This window comes from Castor canadensis, chromosome 2, assembly GCF_047511655.1.
Source record: "Castor canadensis chromosome 2, mCasCan1.hap1v2, whole genome shotgun sequence".
Taxonomy (NCBI): Eukaryota; Metazoa; Chordata; class Mammalia; order Rodentia; family Castoridae; genus Castor; species Castor canadensis.
Window position 1 is genome coordinate 180,574,386 of NC_133387.1, and position 24,570 is coordinate 180,598,955.

Here is a 24,570-nt window from a genome sequence, read left to right on the forward strand (position 1 = left end):
TCTCAATGGAAAAAAAGCTAGGGTGGTGGTGTGAGCCTGCAATCCCAGCTTCAGGTGGGAAGCATAAAATAGGAGGAATCAGAGTCCAAGCCAACCTTGGCAAAAAGCGAGATCCTACCTCCAAAATAGCCAGAGCAAAAGGGGTTGGAGGTGTGGCTCAAGCAGTGGAGCACCTGCCCTGTAACACAAAGCCCTGAGTTCAAACCCCAGTACTGTCAAAGGAAGAAAAGAGTCATTTCATCAGGATCACAACACATGCTCCAATGCTACAGCACTGGGTGGCACCTGTTTGTAATGGATCTAATCTTCCATAGGGTACTGCAGACTCTCACTGTCTGCCAACTCTGAATCCATCACCCTGGAAATTTTACATGGTGTCATCAGCTGCATTAACACCTGTTAAAACCATCATTCCCACCAGACACAAAACTGCAAGCGATTTTAATGAGGCCCTGCATAAGGAATACATTTTCTTGGAGCCTTTAAACGAATTATATTAAATCCTCCACACCAAATAAATTATTGAAACAGCGATTAGGGGTTGAATCATACCAACCGACCTACTCAGAGGCATATATAATCTCATTTGGGGTTTGACTCCCTCACCAGGGTTAGAACACTGCCCAGCCACCTAACTTGTGGGTTAAGTGAAAAATCCATTCCCTTTCAGTGAGTTTTTAAACAAGAACTTCAGTGCTAAATTAGCAATGTGTTTTGTGTATGAATTTTCTTTGCATTCTAACATTATGTAAATGAAAAACCCAGCGAAGTGCAAATTAAGACTATTCTTAATTCTAAAAGGCTGCTATTCTGTGATAATGACGCGATGGAATACTTCACAGTCTGCCAAGCACGGTGTGTGGTTCATGCTCCCCCCATCTGCCTTACAAGCCTCCCAGCAGGGGACACCCACTGTGTCCTCATTTTTTTTTCCTGCTCACTGAAGTCAGATCCACTCTACCCACCCTTCCCTCTTCCTCCTCATAATTTAGTTTTCCAAATATCATTTAATTACTTAAAATAGAATGAGAGGTTGAAATGGACTTAACCTGCTTCTGGGAGCAGTGTCAAGAGGTACTGGAGTCACGGCATTTGGGAGCCAGCTCACCTGGGTTTATATCCCACCTCTGTCTACATCAGCTGCAAAATTAATTACCTATCTCTACAGGTTTAAAAGATTGCATGAGATTACACATGTCAGGGTTTAATTCAAAGCCTGGCACATAAAGCTTGTTCAACAAATGATACCTATTGTTTTTTGAGTTTTTTGTTTTTTGTTTTTAGGAAGTTCAGATTGTACATGGTTTTGTTAAATCAATTTGGCCATTCAGCAGTTGTCAGGTTTTTATTCAGGTTTGTACGTGTCCTTTCAGTCTCACTACCAGGCAGTATGTTGCTATAAAAACTAGTGTCAGGGCAGGGAATTTAGCTTACTAGTAGAATGTGTGCCTAGCATCTGCAAAACTCTTGGCTCAATCCCCAGCAATCTCCTCCCTGAAGAGGAAGAAAAAGGAGGAGGAGGAGAAGGAGAAGGCAAAAGAGAAGGAGAAGAAACAACTACTCACACACACACAAACATTTCTTAGCATAACAGGCACATGGACAAATGTCACCCAGCCTATGTAAGGTAAGCTCAGTTGGGTCTTGCTCTCTTCTCCAAGCCCTTCACAGGAAAGCCCATATCCCATGCAGACACAGCATCCTCTGATTCAGACTTGGTTCATGACATTTGATGTTCTTAAAGGTGCCGCTGTCTAGATTGGATTCCTGATCAGGATGATTTAAATGCTGATCACACTTAAGATCATGGAGTCCTGATGAGGACTCATCAAGTGTTAATAGTTTGCTCTCAGAATGGATTAAAGTTAATTTATACATCTGTATGTGATACTGTTTATATTAAAGTTTTTAAAAGTCAATCAGCTAATACAGCAACGATGGGTAAGGAAAAGCTTCCAATTGAACAGGAAAAAGGCATAGAGGTGTGTATTGTCCTTTAGGGGGAACATTTGTGCCTGAGGTCCTTGTCTCTTTGATGTGGCATTATGATACCTAGATTTGTGCAATATTCTTCAGCATAGACACTCAGATATTACTGCGTTAGTTTGGGCATCACACAGGGCAGTCATTTGCCCCAATAAGTAATTCATGCATCAAGCGTAGTCAGATAATATTAAGAAGCCCACACTCCAAGGTAGCCATTACAGGTATTTTGGTTATCCTAATCTCAATCAATATATGTGATGTTTTAATGATTTAGCAGAACAAATGTAGAGAATGGATTTTCATTAGTAGCTAGTTAACTAACTGAATGAATATTAGAAATGGCTCTGATTAGTAAATTCAGAAGTATTCAAGACATATTGCTTGCAAAAGTATTTTAAAGACACACCTTTCCTGTTAGACATGGTGGCACATATCTGTAATCCCAGCTACTCAGGAGGCAGTGGTAGAATGATCACAGTGTGAAGCCAGCCTGGGCAGAGAAGCAAGATCCTATCTGAAAAACAAACTGATGGTAAAGCTCAAGTGGTATAGCATTTGCCTCAGGCATGAGGCCCTGAGTTCAAACCTCAGTACTGCCAAATAAATAAAGACACACCCTTTCATTGCAAGGACAAGTGTAGGAACATAAGGAATCCTCCAGCCTCAGAGACAGCAACTGAGTCTTGATCCCTAAGTTACCTTGTGTCCTTAAGTCTGAGGACTCTGATTGCCTATTATCAATCACAGGTGTTGCTGAACACTGACTCTGGAATGTTCTATCTGCATCTAGTAAATCACATTGAAGTAAGATGCAATGAAAGTACTTAAAAGAGCTGGGATTTCATATGCCCTGTTGCACATTGCCTCTTAGCTACGAAGGACGCTGATCCATGTGCCTATCTATAAATCACTGGTCTTCTTCCTGTGAAAAGAAGTGAAAAACAATACTGAGAAACAATCAGTGGCTCCTTCCAAAATCATAAAGTAGTAATGGAGAGAATCAGATTGAGAATCAGTAGGTGAGTTTCAATTATGGTGCTATGGTTCTGAAAACACTGAAATACTTGCATATCTACTGAAACAAGTCAGTGTCTTGTTGCTGTCACAAAATGCCAAAATGCCTGACACAAACAACCTAAAGGAAGAATGATTTATTTGGGCTCATGGTATCAGAGGTTTTAGTCCATCGTGGCAGGGCGGGTTTGACAGAGCAAAGTGGCTCTCATCATGGTGGCCAGGAAGGAAAGAGAGAGAGGGTCAGGGAGAGGGAGGGTGAGAGAGAGAAAGAGAGAATGCCTGTGCTAGTGGACTTTCTCCTTTTTCCCTTTTAGTCCATCTGAGACCCCAGTCAATGGGATGGCCCTGCCCACTCTCTGGATGGGCCTTTCTCCCTAGTTAATCCTCCATGGAACACTCTCACAGACACTGCCAGAGGTATGCTTTACTAATTTCCTACATATTTCTTAATCCAGTCAAGCTGACAATCAAGATTGATCATTTCATTTGGTAAATAGTCACTTCTCAAACCTCTAAGCAACACCACTTAGCCACCCTGCCCCCTTCCTAAGATGCCAGGGACTTCCCCCAGAATCCAGTTACTAAAAACTGAATGTCTGGGGCATTTCAGGCTCTGATCCATGTAGTGGCCTGTATCTCTCTGATTGGACAGTGCCCTTGTCTTACTGAATTTTTAAATGTTTCAAATATAACTTAAGGCAGCAATGTCTGGCAATCATGTTGTAGGAAAGTTTAAGTTTTATTTTAGGTGCCTATGATAAGCCAAGACCTGAACTGGGTTCGGTGCCTCATATTTCACTCTCAAGCTCTCATAGCAATTCTGCATGCTGAAAATTATTTACATTTTACTGCCAAAGTTGCTAAAGACCAGAGACATTCTGTTATTGGCGGAAGAGACACAGGTAAGAGTTAAGATTCAAACCCCTCCAAATTGATAATTTTCTCCACGGTGCTGAAAACACTAATAAAGATAATATATGGAGAAGTCTTACAAAACCAGAATAAAAAGACAGTCTTTTTTTTTAATGGGCAAAAGAATTGGACAAACACTTCACAAATAGAATCCATGCACAGCCAACAAGCATATAAAAAATGCTCAGCATGGCTGGCCAACAGCAAAACACACATTAAAACCACAGTGGAACACCACTACACACCCACTGGAATGATTAAAATAGAAAAATTCTAACAATACCAAATGTTGGAGAAGCTGTGAGCAACTGGATCTTTTATACATTGCTGGTGAAAATAAAACATGGCTCAGCCATTTGGAAGACTGGCATTTTCTTGTAACTATTTGCCTTATGATAGAGGAATTCCAAAAGAAATGAAGTCATGCATCTAAAAAATCTATATGAGAATGTTCGTTGTGGCTTTATTTCTAAAAGCCCAACTTTGGAAACAATGCAAATATCCATTAATAGGAGAATGGATAAACAAATTAAGGCATTTTCATACAGTGAGAGATTGTCTAGCCACAAAGGAACAAACTATTTAAACAGACTGCTTAGATGAATTTCAAAACTATTATGTTAACTGAAAAAACAGGCCAGTCACACAAGAGTACACACACAAATGATTCCACTTATGAGAAGTTCAACAGGCAAATCTAATCTACAGAAATAAAAAATCAGAATACCCTTCCTGAGGGAGGGTGGCTAACTAAGGAAAAATAATGGAGGAATTTTCTGAGTGATGCAACTTTCTACATTTTGGTTAAAACACTGGAGACACTCTACACAAACTTGTGTGGAGTTAGATTTACTTGTCAAAACTTATTAGACAATATACTTCAGATCTGTGCATTTACTGAATATAGTTAGTTATACCTCAACTAAAAATGAATTTGTCTCTGCATTCTTCTTTGTTGTTGTTGTTTTCCGTTTTGGTGGTACAGGAGTTTGAACTTAGGGACTTATTCTTTCTAGGCAAGTATTTTGCAGCTTAAACCATGCCCCTGGACCTTAAAAGTGAATTTAAAATTTAACAAAAGGATGAAATGAGCTGTTTATTCCTCTATTATGCTCCTTGGTGTTGAAAGTATTCAAGCTAGACTAAGGCTTATCAGAGATATAGTGGAGGGTTCAGAATGAAACTTCAGATTAAGTAAATTCTAAAAACTCAGATTTCTGAAGACCTTAATATACAGGATCCTGAACTAATCAGATATTTCAGAAAAAGGCAAAACTGCCTTCATTTTTTATTTAAAAGATTGGGAAATTTATGTTACCAAAAACTTAAAACCATTTTAAAATCTTTCTTTTTTTTTTCTGAAGATCTTATATTTAGCGTTATCTCTAATTACTGCCCTCCAGACACTCAAACCCCTAGCCGTTCCATGTTCCTATATCTTAGAACATGTGGTACGTACACATTTCCTTTGTCAACATCCTCCCCACACCCACCACTTCCCATCAATTTCTGCCTCTACCAGAAGGCTTAGTAGAAGTCAACTGCTCCTGCAAGAGTCCTTATAGACACCACCTCCCGAGGGTGCCCATACTAAGTTTACCTTTGACACAGCACTTATCCCAGACTAAATGAAGCCAAGGGTCCCTCTAGCTCAAAGGACATGTGAACATGTGATTACAGGCTTGAAGATAGAAGAGCAACAGCCAACCAGTGGTATCTTCATCAGGTTCTACATAAGATGCACCAAAGGGCACAGTCTGATCTGGGATATTTTTCTCTAAGAAACTACATTACCTAGCATTAGCTTGAGAGTTGTAATTCCAGCTAATAGAGAAAAGCAGTTGAGATTGTCAAATTTGTGTAGAGATGGAGTCTTGCAGGCTTGAACCTGGATGTGAGGGAACTAAGCCCAGTGGTTCCTGGAGAACAGGTCTGTGTGGATGCCATGGTCATGGGGCTTAAAAGAAAAGAATAAATAAAACTCAAGAAATGCCAAAGCAAGTATTTACTGGGAGCTTCCTATGGTGCCAGATCCTATGCAAAACACTTGGTATCCATTAATCTTAGTTAATCCACATTGTAACTCTATAGTGAGGTTAAGTAGATTTCACAGCTAGTGAGTGATAGAACTGGGCCTCATTTCTGAGTCTATTTAACTCCCAAATCCATGTTTTTAATCACTAGGCTCTACTGTGTCTCTGAAAGGAATTAATAAAGCCATTGAGTCCTGTCTCTTGGTTCCAGGTATTCCACCAGGCACACTCTTTCCAATTATTTTTAATTTTCTGGAAAGTGGGGTCTTAGCCTTCCTCAGTAATCTCTTACAGTGTCTCTAACATCTTTGGCAAGGATGTTCTTTATGTTTAATCTGAGCCATCTCTGCTCTGGTTTTATCATTGGTAAATGATCTCAAGGCTCCATTTATACTTAAAACTTCAGTGGCCAGTGGCGGCAGTGAGAACTTCAGATATCGGGTGCATCTTTTGTTGGTCTGAGGCCGATCAGGTCTCTATAGCAGTATAGTCTGGAGCTATATGAATGGGGATTAATAAATGTAATGGGCCAAGAAGCAAAGATTCATTAAAGAGATTGGGAAATGGGTTCTTCCTCATTAAGGTGTCATCACAACAGACCACAGAGCATACTGTAACCTGAAGCTGAGGCCTAGCCAAGGAAAATGCAAGGAATGAGTCTTGATAGGCATGGGAAATAGCCAGAAACCAAAGCAATGTTATGCTGAAGTTTTGTAATTGTTTTCCCTCCTTGGTCACTTTATCTGAAGAAACTAACACCATGGCTAATATATGTAGCACCTGCTGGGAACTCATTTCTCCTTCTTCTCTTCTTCCTCTTCTGTGCATGTGACAGTCTTACTGGACGAGTCTTGTGTGCAAGAGCAATATTGTGAAAACACAGAATATGGGTCCTTCTTGCTCAACAGCCTGACACTGATTCTCAGAGTTGCAACCCAAGGTATTTCAGACCACAGAGCCAGTGGGTGAGAGATAGAGAGAGCTTTTAAAGCTCGGGTCTAGGGACTGCTAAAAGGCAGAACTTTGCTATAAACCCAGGCATTCAAGACCCAGAGCCCATACTTCTAACCAGAGAGTTTGGTTGTTCCCCAGTGGATTTGTGGTAAAGATTTTCCTAATCCCCTATAAAAGATAAATATCCTGAGAGGACTAACCCTGTTTACCAGCAGTGTACAACCATCTTTTTCTTTTTAGCAGCAGAACTAGAATTTTGACAATTAAAATCTTAAATGAAATCAAAGCATATGAAACAGATAAACCTTCCTCTTGGCCCTCTCCTCTTACCACAATAGATTCTGGAACTCTACAGATCCCTAGGGTTCTTCAGAGTACACAATTGAGAGCTACATCACTAAAACAGTAAATTGATCTGTTTCTTCTTTTAATCTCTACCTATTTTTTTCAACCAGATGTGAGCAATGAGACTCAGGATAAGTATATTTTGGTACAAACCAAAGAACCAATGCTCAGAATATTTTTTGGGAGAGCAGAGCTGAGCAAAGCATTGTAGTGGAACATCCTGACCAAGGTGAGCCCTATGAGATCACTGGCAAGATGGGCCATTTGTGCCTAACATGCTGTAGAAGGAAAGATAAAGAAAGTGAACTGTGAACTAGGTAAATATGTTGACACTTTCTCACCCTCACCTGATGCCCTGAACAAATACAGGCTTCAGCATCCTTTCTTGTTGCCTATGCAACAATCACATGTGTTTTGCACAAGGCCAAAAACAGGAAGCAAGTTTAATGGCCTTTGCTTATGTAATCTTTGCAAACCTACCTTCAGGGCAAACGTTCGTTATTGTGAAAGAGAGAGAGTGAGGAAGAGCAAGAGGGAGAGCAAGAGAATGAGAGAAAGGAAAGGGAAGGGAAAGAAGAAAGGAAGGGAGAGAAGAAGGAGGAAAGAGGAGAGGAGGAAGCTCTTGGCTTAGGGTCATCCCAGAGGTCAGAGCCAGGTGTGAATGCTGAATCAGAATTTTAGCACAAAGGGAACCACCGCTATGGGCTGGTCTGTTTGGGTCAGAGGCCTAACAGAGCGACTGAGAGAAAATTTCAACAGTCAAGTTGACCAACTACTCTGGCTGGTACCGAAATCCCCACTAGTGGGAACATCAGATCCAGAAACTAGATCAAAGACCCGCACTGATTTGGGCCGTTACCAGTTTCGTGGATGTTGTCCATTTGCCTGCAAGACCATCATTATCCTCATTCATCATTGTCTGTACTTCAGGAGGCTGGAAGTGCCAGCTGCATTCCCAGGATACGGGATGTCTGGGTTCCAGCTGACTATGGCCAATTGAAGTACTGGCAAGAGATCACAGTGTGACAAAGAAAGGAGATCAGAGTAATTTTTCCCATATTTTCCTCCCTTCTAGGTAGCCATGAGTTAGCCATATCCCTACCTCTAGGGCCGGTGTCCTCCATACAGCTACCCTCTCTGGGTTCCAGGGACTCCCTCAGAATACTGCTTATCCCCGGCATATTCCCAACATGTTGTAAATTCCAGATTTACTAAACTCTTCTTAAAATATCCTATTGCATGTGCCATCTCAGAATACTTCTGTAGTCAATCAACATCTGTCAAACTGACAGCCTGGAAATTAAGACCAGAATAAATGTCCCCAAGGCAAGCTTTTATACTGACTACATGACCTTATCCTATTACTCTGTTAGGTTGGATTGTTGCAAAGAGAACTTCAAAAGTTCCTAATTTATTCCTGTGTACTATGCCTCCAATTTGAATAAACTCCCTTCAGTTGGATAGTAGTAGATAAATCTCTTGTTAAATATGTGTAGCTGTTCAGTTTCTTTTTCACTCAATTGTGTAAGAATGTAAAACTAAAACTGTACTGAAACAGTAAATTATTTTTTTTTTTCATTTTTCTTTTATTATTCATATGTGCATACAAGGCTTGGTTTATTTCTCCCCCCTGCCCCCACCCCCTCCCTTACCACCCACTCCACCCCCTCCCGCTCCCTCCCTCAATACCCAGCAGAAACTATTTTGCCCTTATCTCTAATTTTGTTGTAGAGAGAGTACAAGCAATAATAGGAAGGAACAAGGGGTTTTGCTGGTTGAGATAAGGATAGCTATACAGGGCATTGACTCACATTGATTTCCTGTGCATGGGTGTTACCTTCTAGGTTAATTCTTTTTAATCTAACCTTTTCTCTAGTTCCTGGTCACCTTTTCCTATTGGCCTCAGTTGCTTTAAGGTATCTGCTTTAGTTTCTCTGCATTAAGGGCAACAAATGCTAGCTAGTTTTTTAGGTGTCTTACCTATCCTCACCCCTCCCTTGTGTGCTCTCGCTTTTATCATGTGCTCATAGTCCAATCCCCTTGTTGTGTTTGCCCTTGATCTAATGTCCAAATATGAGGGAGAACATACGATTTTTGGTCTTTTGAGCCAGGCTAACCTCACTCAGAATGATGTTCTCCAATTCCATCCATTTACCAGCGAATGATAACATTTCGTTCTTCTTCATGGCTGCATAAAATTCCATTGTGTATAGATACCACATTTTCTTAATCCATTCGTCAGTGCTGGGGCATCTTGGCTGTTTCCATAACTTGGCTATTGTGAATAGTGCCGCAATAAACATGGGTGTGCAGGTGCCTCTGGAGTAACAGTCTTTTGGGTATATCCCCAAGAGTGGTATTGCTGGATCAAATGGTAGATCGATGTCCAGCTTTTTAAGTAGCCTCCAAATTTTTTTCCAGAGTGGTTGTACTAGTCTACATTCCCACCAACAGTGTAAGAGGGTTCCTTTTTCCCCGCATCCTCGCCAACACCTGTTGTTGGTGGTGTTGCTGATGATGGCTATTCTAACAGGGGTGAGGTGGAATCTTAGCGTGGTTTTAATTTGCATTTCCTTTATTGCTAGAGATGGTGAGCATTTTTTCATGTGTTTTCTGGCCATTTGAATTTCTTCTTTTGAGAAAGTTCTGTTTAGTTCACATGCCCATTTCTTTATTGGTTCATTAGTTTTGGGAGAATTTAGTTTTTTAAGTTCCCTGTATATTCTGGTTATCAGTCCTTTGTCTGATGTATAATTGGCAAATATTTTCTCCCACTCTGTGGGTGTTCTCTTCAGTTTAGAGACCATTTCTTTTGATGAACAGAAGCTTTTTAGTTTTATGAGGTCCCATTTATCTATGCTATCTCTTAGTTGCTCTGCTGCTGGGGTTTCATTGAGAAAGTTCTTACCTATACCTACTAACTCCAGAGTATTTCCTACTCTTTCTTGTATCAACTTAAGAGTTTGGGGTCTGATATTAAGATCCTTGATCCATTTTGAGTTAATCTTGGTATAGGGTGATATACATGGATCTAGTTTCAGTTTTTTGCAGACTGCTAACCAGTTTTCCCAGCAGTTTTTGTTGAAGAGGCTGCTATTTCTCCATCGTATATTTTTAGCTCCTTTGTCAAAGATAAGTTGCTTATAGTTGTGTGGCTTCATATCTGGATCCTCTATTCTGTTCCACTGGTCTTCATGTCTGTTTTTGTGCCAGTACCATGCTGTTTTTATTATTATTGCTTTGTAATATAGTTTGAAGTCAGGTATTGTGATACCTCCTGCATTGTTCTTTTGACTGAGTATTGCCTTGGCTATTCGTGGCCTCTTGTGTTTCCATATGAATTTAACAGTAGATTTTTCAATCTCTTTGATGAATGTCATTGGAATTTTGATGGGAATTGCATTAAACATGTAGATTACTTTTGGGAGTATCGACATTTTTACTATGTTGATTCTACCAATCCATGAGCATGGGAGATCTCTCCACTTTCTATAGTCTTCCTCAATCTCTTTCTTCAGAAGTGTATAGTTTTCCTTGTAGAGGTCTTTCACATCTTTTGTTAGGTTTACACCTAGGTATTTGATTTTTTTTGAGGCTATTGTAAATGGAATTGTTTTTATACATTCTTTTTCCGTTTGCTCATTGTTAGTGTATAGAAATGCTAATGATTTTTCTATGTTGATTTTATATCCTGCTACCTTGCTATAGCTATTGATGATGTCTAGAAGCTTCTGAGTAGAGTTTTTTGGGTCTTTAAGGTATAGGATCATGTCGTCTGCAAATAGGGATATTTTGACAGTTTCTTTACCTATTTGTATTCCTTTTATTCCTTCTTCTTGCCTAATTGCTCTGGCTAGGAATTCCAGTACTATGTTGAATAGGAGTGGAGATAGTGGGCATCCTTGTCTGGTTCCTGATTTTAGAGGGAATGGTTTTAATTTTTCTCCGTTAAGTATAATGCTGGCTGTAGGTTTGTCATATATAGCTTTTATAATGTTGAGGAACTTTCCTTCTATTCCTAGTTTTCTTAGAGCTTTTATCATGAAATGATGTTGGATCTTATCAAAGGCTTTTTCTGCATCTATTGAGATGATCAAGTGGTTTTTGTCTTTGCTTCTGTTAATGTGGTTTATTACGTTTATTGATTTTCGTATGTTGAACCACCCCTGCATCCCTGGGATGAAGCCTACCTGGTCGTGGTGGATAATCTTTTTGATGTGTTGCTGAATTCGATTTGCCATTATTTTGTTGAGGATTTTTGCATCAATGTTCATTAAGGAGATTGGCCCTCCTTTTTGGAGGTGTCTTTGCCTGGTTTTGGGATAAGTGTAATAGTGGCTTCATAAAATGTGTTTGGCAGTTTTCCTTCCCTTTCTATTTCATGGAGCAGTTTAAGGAGGGTTGGTATCAGTTCTTCTTTAAAGGTCTGATAGAATTCAGCAGAGAATCCATCAGGTCCTGGACTTTTCTTTTTGGGGAGACTCTTGATTGCTGCTTCAATTTCATTTTGTGTTATAGGTCTATTCAGGTGATTAATTTCCTCTTGGTTCAGTTTTGGATGATCATAGGTATCTAGAAATCTGTCCATTTCTTTTAGATTTTCAAATTTATTTGAATATAGGTTCTCAAAGTAGTCTCTGATGATTTCCTGGACTTCCATGGTGTTTGTTGTTATCTCCCCTTTTGCATTCCTGATTCTACTAATTTGGGTTTTTTCTCTCCTCATTTTAGTCAGGTTTGCCAGGGGTCTATCGATCTTGTTTATTTTTTCAAAGAACCAACTTTTTGTTTCATTAATTCTTTGTATGGTTTTTTTGGTTTCTATTTCGTTGATTTCAGCTCTTATTTTTATTATTTCTCTCCTTCTATTTGTTTTGGGATTTGCTTGTTCTTGTTTTTCTAGGAGTTTGAGATGTATCATTAGGTCATTGATTTGGGATCTTTCAATCTTTTTAATATATGCACTCATGGCTATAAACTTTCCTCTCAAGACTGCCTTAGCTGTGTCCCATAGGTTCCGGTAGGTTGTGTTTTCATTTTCATTGACTTCTAGGAACTTTTGAATTTCCTCTTTTATTGCATCGATGATCCATTCTTCATTAAGTAATGAGTTATTTAGTTTCCAGCTGTTTGCATGTTTTTTGTCTTTACTTTTGTTGTTGAGTTCTACTTTTACTGCATTGTGGTCAGATAGTATGCATGGTATTATTTCTATTTTCTTATATTTGCTGAGGCTTGCTTTGTGCCCTAGGATATGATCTATTTTGGAGAAGGTTCCATGGGCTGCTGAGAAGAATGTATATTGTGTAGAGGTTGGATGAAATGTTCTGTAGACATCTACTAGGTCCACTTGATCTATTGCATATTTTAGATCTTGGATTTCTTTATTGAATTTTTGTTTGGATGACCTATCTATTGATGATAATGGAGTGTTAAAGTCTCCCACAACCACTGTGTTGGCGTTTATATATGCTTTTAGGTCTTTCAGGGTATGTTTGATGAAATTGGGTGCGTTGACATTGGGTGCGTACAGATTGATGATTATTATTTCCTTTTGGTCTATTTCCCCTTTTATTAGTATGGAATGTCCTTCTTTATCTCGTTTGATCAATGTAGGTTTGAAGTCTACTTTGTCAGAGATAAGTATTGCTACTCCTGCTTGTTTTCGGGGGCCATTGGCTTGGTAAATCTTCTTCCAGCCTTTCATCCTAAGCATATGCTTATTTCTGTCGGTGAGATGAGTCTCCTGTAAGCAACAAATTGTTGGATCTTCTTTTTTAATCCATTTTGTCAAACGGTGTCTTTTGATGGGTGAATTAAGTCCATTAACATTAAGTGTTAGTACTGATAGGTATGTGGTGATTCCTGCCATTTAGTTATCTTAGTTGTTTGAAGGTTTGATTGTGTGTACCTAACTTGATGTTACTCTCTACTGTCTTGCTTTTTCTTATCCTGTGGTTTGGTGCTGCCTGCCTTTTCATGGTTAAGTTGGGTGTCACTTTCTGTGTGCAGGATCCCTTGCAGAATCTTTTGTAATGGTGGCTTTGTGGTCACATATTGTTTTAGTTTCTGCTTATCATGGAAGACTTTTATTGCTCCATCTATTTTGAATGATAGCTTTGCTGGGTAGAGTATCCTGGGGTTGAAGTTATTTTCATTCAGTGCCCGGAAGATCTCACCCCACGCTCTTCTTGCTTTTAATGTTTCTGTTGAGAAGTCTGCTGTGATTTTGATGGGTTTACCTTTGTATGTTACTTGTTTTTTCTCTCTTGCAGCCTTCAATATTCTTTCCTTAGTTTCTGAACTTGTTGTTTTAATGATGATATGTCGTGGAGTAGTTCTATTTTGATCTGGTCTGTTTGGTGTCCTGGAGGCCTCTTGCATTTGTATGGGAATATCTTTCTCTAGATTTGGGAAATTTTCCGTTATTATTTTGTTGAATATATTACGCATTCCCTTCGCTTGCACCTCTTCTCCTTCTTCGATGCCCATGATTCTCAAGTTTGGTCTTTTGATGGAGTCAGTGAGTTCTTGCATTTTCTTTTCACAGGTCTTGAGTTGTTTAATTAATAGTTCTTCAGTTTTTCCTTTAATTACCATTTCATCTTCAAGTTCTGAGATTCTGTCTTCTGTTTGTTCTATTCTGCTGGATTGGCCTTCCGTTTTGTTTTGCAGTTCTGTTTCGTTCTTTTTTCTGAGGTTTTCCATATCCTGGCTGTTTTCTTCTTTATTGTTGTCTATTTTTGTCCTGAGTTCATTTATCCATTTATTCATTGTGTTCTCTCTTTCACTTTGGTGTTTATACAGTGCTTCTATGGTTTCCTTTATTTCTTCTTTTGCTTTTTCAAATTCTCTATTTTTATTGTCTTGGAATTTCTTGAGTGTCTCCTGTACATTTTGGTTGACCCTATCCTGTATCATCTCTATAAAATTCTCATTGAGTACTTGTAGTATGTCTTCTTTTAAATTATTCTTGTAGGCTTCATTGGGTCCTTTGGCATAGTTTATCTTCATTTTGTTGGAGTCTGGCTCTGAGTTTCTGTTCTCTTCATTCCCCTCTGGTTCCTGTACTAATTTTTTGCTGTGGGGAAACTGGTTTCCTTGTTTTTTCTGTCTTCCTGACATTGTCCTTGGTGTTGTTACTGTCCCTGTACTGTGTGTAATTAAGTATTTTCTAGCTTGTAATAATAACAATGGTAATATTGAGAATGGAAGAGTGAGCTGAGATGGAAAGCAAGAAGTTAAAGAAAAGGGGAAAACAAATATACAGACAAGAGGGAGAAAGCAGAACAAGGTATCAGACAAGAGAGTTTCAAAGGTATAAACAGGGAGTGTTAGTGTACTAATCGACAGTAAGCTGAACAGACAATAGAGTGACAGAGAGAGGATTGAAAATCAAAGATAAAAAAAATAAAAAATAAGTATATGAAAGTAATATCTATTTATAAAATGAATTAAAATAAAATGGAAAATAGAAAATTAAAAAAAACAAAAAAAACCAAAAAACCAAAAAACTTCCAAGTTTATATGCAATGCAATTTCAGTCTTAATAATTTGGATGTCCGTCTCAATCTCCAGTCCTGGAGTTGGTGCCTCAGATGTTGTTCTGTAGTTGTCTCATCAAAGGGGATGCATAAAGTAGAACAAAACTACACTCACACACACACAGAAGAAAAAAAAAAAAGCCCCACCAAGTGTCCCCAGTTCAAATGCAATAAAGTTTCAGTAAGTTTTTCGGCTTGCAGGTGTAAATATGTGTAGCTGTTCAGTTTCTTTTTCACTCAATTGTGTAAGAATGTAAAACTAAAACTGTACTGAAACAGTAAATTATTAAAGTAACTAAATATTAATAGATTATAGTGTAGTAATTCAGAACATAAGCTTTAAGATTAGACAGAGACTCAAATCTTTAGACTGATTTAAAAGAACTTGAAGTTTAGAAAGTTAATTAATTCCTTCCACATCTTGGTTTTTCACTTCCATAAAATGGCCATATAGCTGGGATCAATTGAACAATTTGTCCCCGCAGGTCGAATTTTTCAATTGATTCTTCTGGTCTTCTAGTCTAGCTTTAGTTATTACAATCTACAGAAGCTATTACTTCTGGGATTTTGGCCCTACTGTGGTTGACATATACAACTTCTGTCATAAAATACACAAGGATTACTTTGAACTGCATCCAGTATAGTTTGGTGGTCCAGGTCACTGCTTGCAAATTGACGAGTTCTATTTTAGCCCCCAAATAAAGATCGTTGCAGCTGTTTTCCCAAGAGGGAAATGGGGTTTGTTTTTTTGGCAGGTATCATACATACTAACCATCAACCAACTATTGATTAACTGAAAATTGTTAACAACCATTCTGCCCAAACTTTGTAGCCTATTTTGTGACGAGTAGTTCTGCCCACTTGTATGTTCTCCCTAGTTCATGGGCTGTGTATGATATTCAGCCTCCTTGGTTTTCAGTATGTTCAAGTTAACCATAATATACCAACTTCCAATTCATTCACCTCCTGGTGAAATTAAGTCCTTTTGGAACAAATGTGAGAGACCAGGAGAGAGGTCCATCCAGATGAGTCAGTCGAGTTCATATTTATCTGAGTTTATGTTGTGCAATTGATTTGGAAATAAGACTTTCAAGTCCCTGTTACTGCATATATCAAAATAATTTCTTGTTAACTGATATTTTGACTTTGATCTTAATACAAATATCCAGGGACAAATTATTCAATTGATCTAATAGTTGTACCTAATTCTTATGTGTGTTGTGAAGGCTAAATGAAATTCATTACGTATAAATACAATAAACACTTAAAAATGCTTGTGATAATTATTGCTATTCCTTTTTAATTCAAAGTCCCCTAATGTCACCAGGATTATCATCTTCTCATATGCTTATTTGCCACCTGTCTATCTTCTTTGGTGAGGTGTCTGTTCAGATCTTTTGCCTATTTTGAGTTGGATTGTTAATTTTCTTATTATTGAATTTTAAGAGTTATTTGTAGTCTTTGGATAACAGTTGTTTATCAGATATGTCATTTACAGTATTTGCTTTCTGTCTGTGGCTTGGCTTCTCATTCTTTTGATATTATTGTTATTAGCAAAATGTTATTAAAATAATGACATACTCTAAATTATCTCATAGAGTTATTATGGGGATTAAATGAGTCAATATTTTTAAAGTGTTTAGAACAGTACATAGTAGTTAAGAGCTTTGTGAATGTTAATTACTACACAAGTGATATTTAAGTGTAAATCCCTAGGATAATTTGATCCCTTTCTCCCTGCCTTTTAATTATTCTCAGTAACATTTCAAACTACTTTTTGGTTTCTCAAGTAGAAAAGAACCTTCTAACTTCATCCTGAATTTTTTCATGGAGTCAAAAAGCTTCCTGAGCACATGCATGGTTTTTTGGCACCATGTCAGCTTATGCTCAAAAGCTATTTTAAGTACATTTTCCTGAATATTTTATTCCCCACACATTTAAATGAGTTCTCCTGTATCTTTTTATCACATTGATAAAGTAGCTAAAACTTTGCTTTCCACTATGGCCTCCACCTTGACCCCACCCCAGTGACACAGAGCAGAAATCAAATGATTATGCAGAAGCTGCCCCAGAGCTGTTTATTCTGTTAATTTGAGGGTTTATATCCATTAAATTGGGAGATAACTCAGGATAGTGAAGGAATAAATGCTTTCTTTTAAAAATGAACCAGAATATTGCTCTTCAAGTGTCAAATTTATGATAGTGTAGACTATGAATTTCTTATTTAGACCAGGTAAATGTTTTCATGACTGTATTAATCCTTTATTTCATGGCCTGTGTCTGGTTACAGAGGGGAAATCCACCCCACCTGGTCCAGAGTGGAAGACCGCTCTCTTATCACTCCAACCCTATTTTCAGGACAGATGCTTAAACTGCTTCCTTTCCTGGAGGAGCCGATGGACCCAAAGCTAGAACCTCTGGTCTCAGCTGCAGAGCTGCAATTCTGAGCAAAGCCAGTGATATCCCGTGACACCTGAGGATGCAAAGTTCACTACTTACAAGAAAAAACATAGGGGACTGAAATTTGACTATTTCTCTAGGGAAGATGGTGGATTCCAAGAGAAAAGGGATTTGGATGAGGAAGCAAAAAAGCAGAAGAGGTTAAAAGAAGAAGGCTAATAAAAACTACACAGAAGATAGGAAGCTAGATTCAGGAGAATGGCCACAAGGGTCACCTTCTGAAATCTTAAACTGTAAGATCCAGCTCCTTGTAAGTGATACAAAGAAGTAAATTATCTAGAATAGGTAAGATATTTTATTTCTTCTGTCTTTTCTGTATTAGTCAGGAGTATTTGGATGTGAATGATAGAGATAAAAACTAAGTGTTAAAGGGAATTTGTTGGCTTAAATAATCAAGAAGTCTAAGAGGCAATCGAACTTCAGGTTCAGCTGGATCCAGAAGTTCAACTTACAGCATTAAGACAATGTTTTCTTTCCAATCTCTTAGTTCTATGGGTAGCTAATTCTATTGGCTTTGGGCAGATGTTCTCCAGGTGACATCAAAGATGATCCTCAGTTATCTCTGGCTTGTGTCACCCTTCAAGGTAAGGAGAAAACAGAGAACCTTCTCTTCCAAGCACGTCATACAGTCCATATAGATCCCTGAAGAGGACTCTGCTGAGACCACATGCCTGTCTTTCTGTGTCTAGGATGATGAGGTGTTCTGTTTGGTCAGCTGAAGACATGTGCCCACAATAATCACATGGTTTGGGAAAAAGGCATTTCCCAGAAGGAAGACCTAGAGAACAGATATCCATGACAGCCCTATCTCTGTGGACTATACTACTTTTCTAAACCCTGCAATAAATTTTCTCATCCATGCAGTTTAGCATGGATTCATTTTAGGAAAAGTGTTTGATGTCACCAGGGGCATTAAAAACAGATTATCTTCTCTGAACTCTTTGTACTTCATGGTGGACCATTGGATGATGACCATTGGCTAATGATGACCTAGACATTACAATCTAGATTTTAAAAACTGGAGGGTTTCTCAGTTACCCTGTCTTGCCCTCCTACCTCCCTAGCTAGTGACTAAAGAAACAGCTATGAGACATAAAGAAAGGGTCTCAAGTGTTTTGGTAGCACAGATAACATCATGACATTAACCATGTTTATTCTTTCCACACTCTCAGTTCCTCAGTCTGCTTTTTGTCTCTATTGGGGTAAAACCAAAAAAGACAGAAAGAAAAGAAACTACACCATATTAGTCATAATTCCTCTGCTATGACTCCATGACGATCCCTTATTTTTCAGTGAGGTTTTTTTCTTTTGACAGCTGGCTTTTTAAATTCATCTACTAGATAGTTTCAATTTAATGACCAATTTCTTGTTAATAACCTTTGTAGGCCCCCTGGAGTTTCAGTCATTTAAGCAGAACATTATAGGATTTTCCCAAGAAATAAAAGGTGATTTTATACAGCTTTGCACATTCAAACACGTTTGCATACTTGGTCCATCTGAAAAGCTAGAACTGAAGAATTTCTAACGAGAGTCTCATTTTCCTATTCTCAGAATCCTCTTCCCAACACCCCGTATATCTCAAAATACTACTCTGAAAGTATTCCCTTCAGGAAGTCTTCCTTGAGTAATCACTCCCAGATCTAATTATGAAATTTTTCATCATATAAACAAGAGCTGTGGATGCCATCCCAATTACGTTCACCTTCTCTGGTTCAGAAATGGATTGAAGTTTCATGAGTCTTGGAATATGAATGTGTCCCTTGCATCCCCAACTCTTGGGCAGGGATCATCTTTTCTTTCTCCATGGCATCATTCTTTCTCTTTCCCCTTATCCCCAGGACTAATTTAAGAAAAGGCAAAAGATAGTAGGATAGGGCTGGGAGTGTGGCTCAAGTGGTAGAGCATGTGCCTAGCAAGCGGGAGGCCCTGAGTTCAAACCCAGAACTGCCAAAAGGAAGAGAAGGAAGGAAAGAAAGAAGGAAGAAAGGAAGGGAGGAAAGAAAGGAGAGAAAGAAGGAAAAGACAAAGATGGGATCAGAGTATAGCTCAGTGTAGTGCACTTGCTTGTTATATGCCAGGTCCTGATTTCAATTCTCAGCACTGCCAAAAAAATAAAGGAATTTATCATTAGTCTTGTAAGAAATCCTGAAAATTTCCAGAGCTGAGATAAAATTCAAGCTCTTCTATTTACTAGCTATATGTGGGAAAGTTTCAATTTTTTAAAATATTAATTTTCTCACATACAAAATGATAAATTCTTGCTGGGTGTGGTGGTACATGCCTGAAGATTCTAGAAGTAAGCAGGAGGCAGGATGCAGGAGGATTTGCAAAGTCAGACTGGGCTACATAATGAAACCCTTTCTCAAAAACAAAAAAAGATAAATTTTTTAAAAGATAAAAACAAAAAAAGATAAATCACTCAAGACTCGATGGCTTGAGTGATAATTAAATATGTGTTCAGAAGCACTTAAATATGCTGATAGATCTTTAAAAGGTATTTCTTTACTTTGTGATATGACTATAGAAGCTACCAATTCTATAAAATACCTTTCTTCTTGTTGATAACTGAAAATCTTTTCCAGATGAAAAAGCCTTTTAGGTCAAATTAGAAGACTGAATTATAAATAGTTCTGGGATAAGTAATAATGAATTTAAACACACTCACTCTGCCATATATGATAAATACCTGGTCCAGCATCTCGTCATGGCTTCTGCCCTTACCTGTGATTGACAGTCTTAATTGGTCATCCCTTACCTGTGATTGACAGTGTTAATTGGTCATCTCCACTCAGCCTGAGGTATGCCTCAGAACTCTCCACACAGGGCTCCAGACAGATACTGCCAATCAATTGGGGTGTGGGAGGTGATATAAAACCATTTTCGTTCCACCCATGCTAAGACATACATCATAGATGCTGGCTACTTTTCAAAGAGCAGGATTTGTTTGAAGGATAAGAGGAAGAGAATGAAGGAGCAATTGTTGCTAGGTGCAGAGGTGAGAATGGACACCAAGAGAGAAAATGTGCAAGTTCTCTTAGCTTGTTACATTGCCTAAGATGTCACCATTACTCAGAGAGTTATTCTTCCAGGGCCCAATTAAAAGGATTGCCCCATGAACATGCTACTTCTTGACCTAGTTTCACATTTTCATATCTTCACTGTCTCATTTTTTTGTTAACTTTGATCCATTTCTCTGTTCCAAAGTTCATGTGTCTGACACCCTTAGTTTTGAGGGAAAATAGGAATTAGACTATGTCCAATGTCTACTGTGGCTCTAGACCCTTTCCTCTACATTGCTGACTTTAGGTTCCTTTCTCTACTCAACCTCCCCCCTCTGGATTGACATTTCCATTGGTGGATTTCCCAATAGTTCCCCAATTATCAACAAGTCCAGTGAACTCTCTCCTTTCACACTAATCCTAGAGGCTACCATCACTGAACAAGTCTGATCAGTGGTGCAATTACACATGGACACTAATTGGGTGCCTCAATTTTGCCTTGATCCTTTCAAGCCTAACACCATCCACAGAGTAATAGTCAAATACCTAGTGGTCAACTAAGTCACTTAAGTCTGCCTAAAATTAGTGAAAAATCTTAAACTTTATACTTATAACTTGCCTACAGATTAACTGTGTGTTTCTACGCTTAAAGATTTTCTTTTCTGAACTTTGGCTTTCTATTCTTACCAATGAGGAGAACTGAACTACTGTGAATCATTTCCAAGGACCCTGTTGATGGGCCATTGGTGGGCTCTGTGGATAGAGGCCCAGTGCTTCAGAGCTGTGAGAAACAGAGTCCAGGAGCTAGGACAGTTTTTTCTGTTCTTTGTGTTCACCAATTCTTACCAGGTTCAAGAGAAGCTTTTCTCACAGTAAGGTAGTATAGATTGAGTATTCCTAATCTGAAAATCTGAATTATGAAATGCTCCAAAATTTGAAAGTTTTATGCTCCAAAATCTGAAATTTTTCTACTCATGCAATAGGATAAACATTCTGCATCATGAAACTTTGTACTATGAACAAAATTATTAAAACTATTACATAAAATTAACTTCTAGCTATGTGGATAAGGTACATATGAAACAAATCAGTTTCCATTTAGACAATCTCAAGTGTATGCAAATATTCCAAATCTGAAAAAATCCCAAACCCTAAACACTTGGTCCTAAATATTTTGAATAAGGGTTACTTAACCTGAACCAAGAGAAAGAGTTGAGTTTGATGCTAATATATCACATTATTCTTCATCCATCCATCCATTCATAACTCCATCAGTCTATCCATTACTTTCACTGTCTATAAATATGTTACTATGAATGATATGTTACTATGAATGAAACACTAGGCTATAGTAATAAACTAATGAGATAGGGAACCTACAATTCAATTTGGGCACAGACAATAAACAAGTGAGTAGGTAACTAAATAAAACAATGACTAATTGTGAAGCTCCTGAAAAAACAAACAGGGTAGTATGATAGAAAATGTCATGCAGGCAGACCGTAGAGGGAGCCAGTCTACATCTTTGCATACACAGCAGGGCCTAAGCCTCACAGGCAGGGTGGAACTGGGCTTTGCCAAGGAAGTGCTGCTGGGCGAGGTTGGATGAAGTGCCTGAGGACCTGTTCTGTGCACTTCTTGGCCATCCACTCTCTTTCCAGCTGTATGTGTAGGTACCATTGGTAGTAGCACCCACACCTTGCATCACAATGCCTTGCTGCAACACCATCAAAGAGACTTTTCCTCTCCAGATCCACCTTCTGAAGATCCTTTCCCAGAAACGGGAGTTTCTGTGTTCCCATCTTATGTCTAGTTTCTCTGTTTCAGCCCAGAAAGTATTCCTGACCTCACAAAGCACATGATGCAGTGAGGAATGTCAGAGGCCAGACTGGAGACTGGGACATAAGCAGGCTTGCCCAAAATCAAGTCATTTTCCAGACTTTGAAATTGTAGAAGAACCAGGTGTGCCTATGCCTGAAGTTGTGGAGAAGGAAGAGGATACCAAGATTATATGAAGCATGGGAAAGCAACTGAAGAGGAATTAGATTCCAAGGCAGAACATGAATCCAGTGAAAATAGTTTTCCAGAAGTTTAAAGATCAATTAGTCTTTGAACCAGAACAGATTCTCAGATAATGGCAGAGGGGTTGCCTCCAACTGGATTCTGGTGAAAATATCCCTTAAGGAAAGGACATTCCAGATGTTCCCTGGGGTACCAAAAGAACATTTGAATTCTGGGTCATGCCTTAGCTGCTGAACTCCATGAAAGCCAACAGGCTGTGGGGCATGTTTGTTGACTGGGGCATCCTGGTTGTCTTTGCCTGTGCAGAAGAACACTAAGCTTGGACACTGGCCACACAGAAATTGTATGTAAGCAAGATGAAACAGATGGAATCTGAGGACAATATCTTAAAGCCCTAAGAATGCTCACAATCTCCTCTACCTTCCAATTCCATTTCCAGGGCTTATCCCAGGGAAGAAATTATATCAGAGAGAGGTACAAAGATGTTATTTGAGGCATCATTTACAATGTCCACATATTAGCACAATAATAATTACAGAGAATTAAATAAATGTTGGTCCATTAATAAAAGAAAGGAGAGAGAGAGACTGAGAATGAGGATGAGGCAATCTACAATCTACTAATGTGACTTTGCTCTGGCACCTGAAGAATCGTCTTAGGAACCAATCATACAAAAAGGGGTCAGGAAGAAGCAAGTAGGAAATTTTCAGGTCAGAATGAACTTGGAATTCTAAATAGTCATTCAAAAACTAGCGAGGCTGGAACACAGGGATGAAGAGAGAAAGACAAAAGATGAGTTTAAAGAGATGGACAGGACTGGATCATACAGGATTCTGGGTCCTAGAATGGGAAATCCCGTTTGTAGACAGGATTGTTGTATGGTCTTGGTTTTTTAAATCCCTTCATGGCCAATGCATGCAAATTGGGTGAAGATGGGTCAAGAACAGAAAAGAGAAGACCAGTTAGGGGGCTAAGTCAAAGAGAATAGTGGCTGCCAGAGAACAGTCTGGAAAAGGATGGCAATCTGGAGGGTGACACTATAGGACTTGCTGATGCACTGATGTGGGGATGGGAAGAGAAAAATCCTACATAACTGCAGACTTCTGGATGATGGTGCCATTTCCCTGGATGAGGCTAATGGAAGGAGAAACTCTGGTTACAGATGTATAAGCTCTTGCAAAATAGGTCCATGTGTTTTTCAGTGGCCAGCTTGTCTTATCCAGTGGGAAGTCTAGACATGAACAGAGACAAAAACCAAGATAGAGAATAAGAGGAAATGTGTTCTTTTCTTTGAATTGTTCATTCATAGGCACAAATCATGTCGCAGATACTTTTCTAGGTTCTGGAATTGCCCATGCTCTTGCCTTCATGGAGGTTATATTCTATTTGGGGTGTGTGTGTGTGTGTGTGTGTGTGTGTGCGCGCGTGCATGTGTGTATGTGTGTATAAGGGGTAGTTTGGTGTTTTAAATATTGTGGTTTGTCAAACCATCTCTGATAAGTTGACATTTTATTGGAAAGCTTCAAGAGATGAGAAGGCCAGCCACATAGATAGGTAGGGGTTTTCCAGCCAAAGGAACAATAAGTGCAAAGGCCCTGCTTATGGTGTTCCTGGCACTATAAGGATGTCTGTCCTTATACTTTTGCTGGAACAAAGTGATGGAGGGGAACATGGGGGCAGTGGGGTGAGGTCAGAGAGGTAGTAGGAGTCAGGTCTCATAAGGCCTTATATGCTCATTGTAGGAAATTTGGAACCAACTGTGAGCTGAGGAGAAACTGGATTGTCTCCACCTTTCTGAGGACTCACTGCTCATCAAAGAATCACATTTGTATTCCCTGTTTGTTTGTTTTTTTTGAGGGGGTCAGTACTGGAGTTAGAACTTAGGGCTTCTTGCTTACTAAGCAGGTTATCTACCACTTGAGACATGCCTTCAGCCTCACGTTCTCTGTTCTTCTTAAAGAGAAGCTCATGCCTGGCCAGTTTACTGTGAAGCATATTATTTTCTTAATAGCCACACCTATTGAGATGACTACTATCATAAAACATACAATAAACCCAAGAAAATGTGTTGATGAAGGTGTGGAGAAATTGGAATCTTTGTGCATTTGTTGGTGGGAGTGTAAAATAAAATAGTGTAATCCACAATGGAAAATAGTTAGAGTTTCCTCAAAACTATTTTTTTTAAAAAAAAACATTGCACTATCCAGCAATCTCACTGTTGGGTATATGTTTCAAAAGAATTGAAAGTAATATTTTGAAGAGATAAATGCACACCCATGTTCACAGGAATATTGGTCA

The 24,570-nt window shown here is 38.8% G+C and overlaps 1 pseudogene; it reads left to right on the forward strand.

Annotated features, from left to right (window-relative positions):
• The window catches only part of LOC109697981 (programmed cell death protein 2 pseudogene), a 30,124-nt pseudogene extending 7,323 nt beyond the window's left edge, over positions 1 to 22,801 (forward strand).
• Positions 22,802 to 24,570: the final 1,769 nt, after the last annotated feature.